Below are 10,251 nucleotides of genomic sequence, written 5' to 3'. Positions count from 1 at the left end.
GGTAAAACTTGCAAATAAATACAAATAGAAGCTTCCTTTATATCCTGGTGACTTATTTGTGGTATAATGATAAGCTTATACCTCTCAATCTCCTTCACAATTTTGCCCATACCCCTACTACCCAGCCCTTTTACAACTATCAGTTTTTCTGTATCTATGAGTCTATTCGTTTTGTTGTTCCTCAGTTTAGTATTTTAGATTCTACACATAAGTGAAATTACATAGTAATTGTCTTTCTCTGACTCATTTCACTTAGCATAAGACCCTCTAGGTCTATCCATGTTGTTTCAAATAGCAATATTTTATTGTTTTTCATGGCTGAGTAACACTCCAGTGTGTGCGTATGTGTACCCACTTCTTTATCCATTCATCTATTTATGAACAACAAGGTTGCTTCCATATCTGAGCTATTGTAAATAATATTGCAGTGAACATAGTGGTAGATATGTCTTTTCAAATTAATGTTTCATTTTCTTCAGAGAGCACTCACAAGTGGATTTGCTCAATCCTTCTTTGTCTCTCATTAATGCCTGTGTTTTATGTCTATTTTATCTGATAGAACTATTGCTATCCCAGATACTTTTTTTGTTTCTATTTTCATGAAATATCTTTTTAACTCTTTACTTTCATTCTGTGTGTGTCTTTTAAACTTGATTCACATATAGGCAGCATGTGTAAGAGCCTTGCTTTTTATCCATTCAGTTACCCTATGTTTTTTTAATGGAGCACTTCATCAATTTATATTTAAAGTAGTTATTGATAGGTATGTACTTATTGCCATTTAAATTGTTTTCTTACTAGGTTTATAAGTGGCGGTCTCCTGTCTTTACTATACGTTTGTCTTTGCTAGTGTGATTTTTTATTTCATATGTATTTTTTTTTAATTTCTAGTTTTGGTCTTTTCTTTTCCACTTAAAGAATTCCCTTTACTATTTCTTGTAAGGACAATTTAGTGATGATGAGCTCCCTTAGCTTTTGTTTGTCTGAAAAAAATATTGATCTATCCTTCAATTCCGAATGATAATCTTGCTGGGTAGAGTACTCTTGGTTGTAGGTTTTTCCCTTCCACTATGTTCAATATATTGTACCTCTCCCTTCTAGCCTGCCAGGTCTCTATTGGAAACTCAGCTGATATTCTTATGGGCATTCCTTTGTATATAACTAGTTGTTTTTCTCTTGCTGCTTTTAAGAATCAGTTTTTATCATGTATTAAGTAGATAAGCTACATCTCCTGATCTTGAAAAAGTGACCTTATTTAGAAGGCCTCCTGTGGGGCCCAGCAGTGAAACCATCCTTGTCACCAGAGCCAGGTGCTCCAGAGGCACTCCCTGGTGGGCTAGTGTGGCTTCCTATTGTGGCAGAGCCACATCTGTTGTGGGTTCACTGGTAAGCAGGGTAAACCTTTAGTGTGGCTGGCTCCAAAGTTCAGCCACACTGTTGTAGACCCACTGATGTGTGCTGATGCCAAATGAGCTGCCCACCGGGTGTGACAGGGCAGGAGCCACTTTGGAGGGATGCCAGCCTTGATGAATCCTCAGGGAAATGGCAAGGTGGGGTTAACGGTGTTAGCAAGGTTAATGGAGAGTGTCCAAAATGGTGCCTGCCAATGTCAGACCAGCTAGGTGGAAGGAGAGTAAAGAAAGGGGACAAAGTGGTGCCTGCCAATACCTCCGACTCTGGAGAAAGTTTCACCACATCTCTGTGTCTCCAGTGCACCTTAAAATTAGTCAATGTGTCATCTTCACTGTGACCTAGATGCTCTTCAAGATGCTCCCTCTGTGCTAGACTCAGAACGAATGCAACCTGTGTTTCCTACAACCCTTTAGCTCTACTAAATTCAAGCCCCGCTGGCTTTCAAAGCCAGATGTTCTAAGTGTTTCTCTTCCTGGTGCAGGTCCCCCATGCTTTAGCTTGGGCCCCTTACTCTTTGCTTTTTGAGATGACCTTGGCAGGTGTGATATCCCTCCAACTTGTGAGACACTGCATGGAGAGTGGAGAGTTCGGTGGTTCCTAACTAGACTGAGTTTCTCTGCCCCTCCAATTGTCTCGGTGGGGCTTTGTCTTTATATCCATGGTTGTAGAAAAATATGTTCTTCTAGGCTTCAGGTTGTCCACAGAGATAGTTCTGTATGTAATTGTAGTTTGGGTGTCAATTAGAGGAGGTGATCTCAGGATATTTCTACTCCTTCATCTTTAACTTGAAGCTATGAGCCTTGATCTTGAATGCCATTTTAGTTTGTCCGGGAAATGTTGTTCCTTGTGTTAGGTGTATGGCCCCTGCAACAAAAATGTCTCCAGCTGGGATTTCCAAGTTAGGAACACTCTCTTAAGTAAAATATGTCTAATTGCTTTGACTAAAACAGTTTCAGGGTGAGTTAAAGGCAGCAAAAACGTGTTGATGAACAGACCCACTGCTAAAAACATGAATCATAGAGACACTCACCAAATTGAGCATCATAGTTACCTCTTGGGATGAATAGACAGATATAAATAGAAGGACCATTAAACAATTCTGTATGTTAAAACAAAAATTATTTAAAACAAATATTATAACTTGAAACATATTCAGTCTCTGGGGTGGGTATATATCAGTATTGTATGCTAATAGTTTTTCCTATATTTTAAGTATTTTGCAATAGCATTGTTGAACCCAGACATACGAACCACTAAGAGTGTTTCTTTCTAGCTGATAAACCCTAAATTAAACATACTAATTTTTAATGTATTCAAAATGGCCAAATTGGATGCTCTGCTATAGAACCCATCAGAGTAATCCATATTTTAACATATTTGGTCCAACGCTTACAGGATAACTGTTCAGTGTTTATTGAGTCTTTCCCTGCACTTTACAGGGGGCCATGGGAATTCCCAGAGTCCAATTAAATCTCAAGAGTAAATAAATGCATATATATGAAAAATAACAGACATTTTCCACTTTAGTGTTACAAATTTTAACATTCTAACTTGGATATTTACAATTTCAGAGTAAATAAAGGCAGTTAAAAAAGCTGACAAACAGCTGTGAATAGATAATATTAAAAGATTCACACATACATCAACGATTCCACCATATTTAGATTTTTTTTGTTTGTTGGTTTGTTTTTTGGTTTGTTGGTGTGTGTGTGTGTGCTTTTGTTTTTTGTTTTTTGCTCCAAGATACAAAATCTGGTCTGCATCCACTTCATATTCCTGACAAAGGATGACAGAAGCAAAAAAAAGTTGAAATATGATATTCAAAAATTTCTTTACTTTTCTAAGCATAACGATCAATATAGTTTCTGATGGAAATTAACTAGTATTTAACTAGATGGATAAAATAATACTGTACTGGTTTGTCATGATAAAAAGTAAGCTCACCAATGGAAAGGTTAACCCATGTAGAAGTGGCCTACAGACCTAAATATTTGTTCCTTGTTGCAGTTAATAAAAATGTAAACACTTGTAGATTTACTAATAATTAGCTATTGGATACTATTACACATATAGGAAAACAGTAAGTAATAAGTCTAAACCGCTGAGAAACTCCATGATTTGTATTTTATAAGAATAAGAGCAAATGCAATGTTTTAAATTATATTATGTTGTGATATATAATATATTGTGGCAGAAATAGCTGGCCTTCTTAGTTACTTACTAGCAATATAAAAACACTTATTTAAAATAGTGAAATAGATTAACAAATGTCTTACAAGCAATGGGAAAAATTAGTAAATAAGTATCAGTTATTTATATATTTATATATATTCAAATATATGTATATTTGAAAGAGAAACATTAAATTGAAAGAAATAAAAATCTATAACTATAAATGAAAATTGTTGATGAGAATTAGAGATGTATGTTAGCTCAATCAGAGAAGAATGAAAAAAATAACATTAGCTTATATATATTTATATATGCATCTATATATCAATAGCAGTGGCTTCTGTGAATTTTAAAACTTTATTATAATTGTATATATATACACACAGGCATATATAAGTAGGCAAAAAATAGCAAATATTGTGATTTTTCCATTTTCAAAATAATTAGTTAAATCATAAAATTAAATTTTAAAACCTAAAAGCAAACACATTTTCCAATAATTTAATGATTTTTCTTAATGATTTAATGATTAGTCTTAAGGGTGCTCTATAGAACTTTTTTTTAAAATTATGGTTAATAAAGAAAGAATCAGGGTGTGGTTTCTCCTGTATCAATTTTCATGTGGAAAAATAAACCTACATATATAGGAAAAGGGGTGAGAAAAAAACCTGAAGTTACTTGGCTGCATGTAGATTAACAAATACAAGCTAAACTACACAAATATTTTTATTTTACATCAATTAATTTTCCAGCCCTGAAAAAATATCATAGTATTTTATAGATTATGTTATCACTAGTACATATGGATTGACATAACTCACCTGTAAATATCAGAGTAACTAATTAAACAGAGTAGAGAAGGAGCATAAAGATCACATAAACATGCATATAGTGATAAAATATGAACTGAAAAATCAGCATTGATCTGAACAAGTAGAATTTTGATAAAATATTGTAAAATATAGTTTTACTTTGCAATCAGGAACACTTTTCATTGTTATAATTTTGCTTTTTGAATTACCTTGTCCCTGAGGCTTAAGTATGTCTCTATACATTTTTTATTTATTCACTAAAATCAAATTTATATCTCAAGAAGGTATTTCATTTGAAGTGAAAATACCTATATACGTCAAAAAGGTACAAAATTTATAAATAAGCATTGTGGTATGTAATTGATGTTGAAACAACTTAGGTAGATTTACAGAGAAAAATAAATAGAATTTATCTCCAAATTAATAAAGTAAATGCTATTTCTAGGTTAAGCTGCTTTTCTGATCCTGTCTCTTATCTGAAAGGAAAAAAATATTTTTACATTGCAAGACCATGTGGATTGAAACCAAGAAAATATCAAAACTTTTCCAAAATGTTACCAAAGTTGTTTGTAATGCTTGTGAGAAAACGTCAGCATAATATTGTCAGTAATATTTTCTAAATAGCATCTCATTGTATTTATGTAGTATATTTTTCTCTCTTTTCAACTAAAGAGGTTAATGTGTAATGTCCTGAAAAATAGCTGGCGCTACTCACTGAACTAGTATCAGTACCAGCTCTGAGTTTACAATGTATGTGACTTCAGATAGGGCACAAAACTTCCTTGAATGGGTCTCTTCATTTCCCAAGAAGTGACTAACAGGCTTCCTTCTGCCCAAAAGTCTACAGAAAGAATTATCTATTTTATAGACAAGCTATTCAGTTGTGTTTATGAAATAGTTCTTATAGTGTTAATCTCAGGAGAGTGTGATGAAAGTGAGAACATACAAAAATATGTTATTGGACTTTTAAATATCAATAGATATATGCATTTCACAATCTTTATATGTTATGCTTAATTCCATGGTAGCAGAACTGAAGGAAAGAGAAGTGAATGGATTTTGATTAAAATGGGTTCTCATCTGTATGTAACCAACTATGACCTTGGTAGGGGCACTTTAATGCATTTCAACCATCTCTTCCTAAAACAAACAAGCAAATAAACATGCTCTGTTTAATTGAAAAATGTTTTTACATAGCGCATATAAAATAGTACATGTAAAAACATTCTGAAAAATATAAAGCACAATAAAAATTCAAGTCATTATGAGGTCAATGTTCCCAAGGAATAACGATCAGCATTAATCCATCAGTGTTGCCAGTTGTACATGATGCCAAACCATGAGGTTGCTCCTACATCTATTTACAAATATCCAGATGTTTGGAGTTATTCAGGCACCTTATTGACTTTTTTAACAAAATAATCTGGATACTTTGGCAATATTGGCAATCTAAGTCAATGCTGAGCCTGCACTTTATCCCATAATGCGCTTCAGATGTTTTCAAGTGTTAACACATCCACTGAATTACACACACATCATTAATGAAAATATTATGATCCAAAAAATAGAGTACGTCAAACTACCACCTTCTTCTCCTAGCTCCTTTTTTCCCGATCAACAGCGGTGCAACACAACCATGATCTAACTAACATGCGGACGAGCGAGGCACGGTAGAGTCTAGCTGGATGCCGATGCCCGGCTTAGCCCGAAGCTCTTGGTTTAATGGGCCCCAGCCTGAGCAGACTTCCTGATTTGGATCAGGACAGATAGCATGAAAAGTTCCTTTGTTGAGTTTCAGTTTTTCTTGGCTTTCAGTAGCACAGCGTGAGAAGGATACAGTTTGGCACTCTGTATCTAAACTGTCATTTGAAAATTTCAGATTTGGATTCTCTTTCCAGCATTTAGATTTCCTAATCCAAACCATATTATACTCCCGGACCACTGACGCTGTATCCCCCTGCAGAGAAGGGGAAAGCAACTCCAAAATGTCGCCTGGCTCCCCATGTCATGTCAATGCTATTAATGGCTTTTTCAGTGAGAACATTACAGAGTTTTTTTTTTGTTTGTTTGTTTTTGTTTATTTTTTGGTTTTTCAATTAAAGTTGTCCCATTTTTCCCCCATTGCTCCCCCCCCAACCCACCATTACAGAGTTTTTCGAAGTGCCAATGAATCTTATTAACATGCTATGAGTAAAAATTTTAAGAGTGTCTTTTATTTAAAATTAATCAAAATTTATCATTAAAGTACTTTAGACATATTAAGCTCTCTCAGTCACTAAATTTCCACAATATGTAGGACTGTCTACCAGAAAATCACTAATGTTCTAAATAACATGCCTTTTTATCCACTGTAGAGCATATACTCCTGATATTTTGCTAGTGAGTTCTATCAAGAAAGCACTATGTTAAGCAATAATAACATGATTAATTTTTTTTTTGCAGTTTTATAACTTTATTTGACAATCAGCGGCTAGTTCTCATCCACATTAACTGTTTGTAGATTTTTGAAAGTGGTAACAGGTACGTAGGTGACCAACGTATAGAGCTTGTTTGGTGAATCTTCATCCTCATTACGTTTTCTGGACAACCGCATCCGGATACGGTATGGGACATTCCTTATTCCTTTGGCCCAGACAGCTTTGTTGAGCCTGGTGTCAATGCGCACATCTGGAGTTCCCATCTCCTTCATAGCAAACTTCCGGATCTCTTTGAGTGCCCGAGGCACACGCTTCTTGAAACCCACTCCATGGATGCGCTTGTGGATGTTGATGGTGTACTCTCTGGTCACTACCTCTTTGATGGCAGAACGGCCCTTCTTCTTCTCACCACCCTTCTTTGCGGGAGCCATTATGCCGGGCCCAAGTTGGAAAGACATGATTAATTTTTTTAAATCCTCATAATTTCAGTCAAGGGACTGTCTCTACCTGTAGATTTTATTTTCTGCCAAAAACATACTCTTTTCTTCTAGTACCAAAATATCACAATGATGTACAAGTATGCACCCTCCACATCTTATTTTTAATTTAATTTTGATTACTATATGAGATACATATCAAAAAGGTATAAATCATAAATGTGTGGCTTGAAGAATGTCCTTACAGTGAACATCACTGTAAAGCCAGCACTAAAGGAGAAAGAACACCACAGAACACCAGAGACTTTTTTTGTGCCACTTCCAGGATATTACCTAATTCCACATGTAACCATTATCTTTGCTTCTATTGTAGATTCATTTCAACTGTTTTTTAAACTGATGGAATGTACATTTTTGTGATTGGCTCCTTTAGCAGAACATTACGCTTGTGACATTTATGCATTTTTAGAAGAATAGTTTCTTCATTCTCATTACTACAGAGTATTCCCACTATGAATATACCATAAATTATTGATGAATATTTGAGCAGTTTCCAGCTTATGACTATGATCATTTGTGCATGTATCTTTAGTAAATATGGATACACATTTAAATATGACTGTATACATAGATATGGAATTGGTAGGGATTAGGATGTGAACTTTTTCAGCTTTAGTAGATAATGCCAAATATTTTCAAAAATGGTTATACCAAGTTGTACTCGAACCAGCAATACACAAGAGTTGCAGTTGATCTCTGTAGGGGTACTATATCTATTTGCTCAGTTTGCTTACTTTCCTCTAATAACTACTGAACTTGATTACCTCTATATGTATTCATTGTCCTATTGGACACCTTCTTTAAATGCAATATACAGATGATGTATCATAGAATCTTACTTAAAACCTATGTAATTTTATTAACCAATGTCATCCCAATAAATTTAATAAAGTATAAAAATTACATGCAATCACAAGAACTCCAAAACCAAGGATATATAATATTGTTGAAAGCTTCATAGAGACGTGGGAATGATCAAAGAACATATAAAATGTGAATGGAAAAAATTTATTATTTTTCCATTAAATTTCAAAGCCATTCCAAGTGCTTTGGGTTGAGGAAAGATGAAGAATAAGAGGACTAGAGCTATTGTTAGATCTAAACGTAAAATGAGAAATAATTCTACGATGTAAATTAGGCCATCAGAAAAAGGCAGCAAGTGCAGGTAATCAAGTACAGTGGTTCTGGGATTTCTATCCAACTGAGCAGCTCTGATTGGGTTTTCTCCCCCAGCCTGGTTTTTGCTAATAAAATGATGGAATCAAAAAAGAAGAATATTCTGTTCAAGTTATATTTGTCCGTTTTTAAATTTTTTTAACTAACTATATCTATAGGTATTTAAAGGAAAAGGTGTGCAGCACAAATAATGTTTATAAATAAGTTTGACTTATTTATAAGACTCATGAATTGTGAAGCAGAATATTACTTGAAATTTTAATTAGTGTTTAAGCACTACAATGATAATCACTATACTGATGTTTTTTTCATTGATAATATGTTGACTTCTATAACATGTATTCTTTTGTGTCTGGCTTCTTTGGTCAACATTATATGTGGTAGCTTTTTTAAAAGTCCACAAATTATTTTATATTCTTCCATTGAAGACATGGAGCATATTTTTCTCCCTTGGGTGTAGAAGTGTGGATTGGACTTACTGTCTGACTTTTAATGATAGAATAAAGAAGTTACAGTTTGTGACTGTCAAAAAAGCATTATATACTTACTCACATATTTAGCATTTTACCATTTTTATCTGGGAATGTGTAGATATCTGAATTTCACCTACAACTTTAAGGATATGTTCATTAAATATAGATTTATAACTTGACTTTTCTTTTATTATTTTAAAGTGTCATTGTTGTTTTCTGAATTCCATTATTTATATTAAAATGTCAACCATCATGATTTCTTAAACATAGAGAAGAAATATTTTTTTATTCTTTCCTCAATAATGCTAAAACTTCTCAACACTGCTCATAAAACAAATATAAGAACACTTTAAAGTATGGAAAGAAGAAGGCTAAAATGGCTATAAACCTCTGGACCCAAAGAATGGCATAGTGGTATGTTCACTGCGGTTATTTTGTGTCCTATAGGTCTTAGACTTAAAGGACATGAATGTGTATCTCTGGAAATGCCACTGAATGTAGGTAAAAATATCTGTCCAAAAGCATCCTCCCTCCAGACAAGGAATAAGAAAAGGGAAAACCTACCAAAACATAAAAATTTCAAACAACAACCATTCTGCTGCAATAAAATACCATGGCAAAAACCTGGCTTTTCTTGTGCCAGCAAAAGCTAAGTCTGATTAGGGAGCGAGCCTGGACTTCTTCCCTAACAGGCTATAACAAGATTCCCCAACACCACCATGGAGGCAGTGTCAGAGGCCAAGTAGGGTGCCAGGACTCTCATTACTATCCAGTGATTTCAACTCCAAACTTCTCATCCCACCGTGATGTCAAGTAGATCACATGGGAAATAGTAGTTAGGTACTCCTGTCCACCCCAGCAACAAGGTATCAGTGAAGGCCTAATTAGAAGTAATAACTTCTACCCCAACCAGCAGTAACAAGGAGCCCCTCACCCTAGGTGTCATGGAGGTCAAGTGGGAAACCCACACTTCTCTCCACACCTGACATCAAGATGGTACCCCTCTCTTACCATGCCAGAGTAGTGCCAGAAAATTCCAGCTAAACAGAAAGTGTAATAAGATCCAGAGTCTCATAATACAGGTGAGACAAAAGTAGGTTTAAATTGTTCATATGGAAAATAATACAATACTTAACATCAAATACAAGAATAAACTCTGTGTTTCAGATACTCACAGCTGTAAACCTACTTTTGCTCCACCCTAAATAATATCCAAAATGTCTTTGTTTTGAAGAAAATACTCCCTCAAACTGCATGAAAGAAGACAAGATGTACCAACATTTAGATAACA

At 34.5% G+C, this 10,251-nt stretch overlaps 1 pseudogene; it reads right to left on the bottom strand.

The window, feature by feature from the left end:
• Positions 1–6,841: 6,841 nt before the first annotated feature.
• LOC150017139 (large ribosomal subunit protein eL31 pseudogene) lies at positions 6,842–7,263 on the bottom strand (annotated as a pseudogene).
• Between the last annotated feature and the right edge of the window lie 2,988 nt (positions 7,264–10,251).

Source organism: Furipterus horrens, unplaced genomic scaffold (genome assembly GCF_987537825.1).
Source record: "Furipterus horrens unplaced genomic scaffold, mFurHor1.1.pri manual_scaffold_3, whole genome shotgun sequence".
NCBI lineage: Eukaryota > Metazoa > Chordata > Mammalia > Chiroptera > Furipteridae > Furipterus > Furipterus horrens.
The sequence above is the reverse complement of the archived record's forward strand: the minus strand, read 5'-3'. Positions and strand labels throughout refer to the sequence as shown.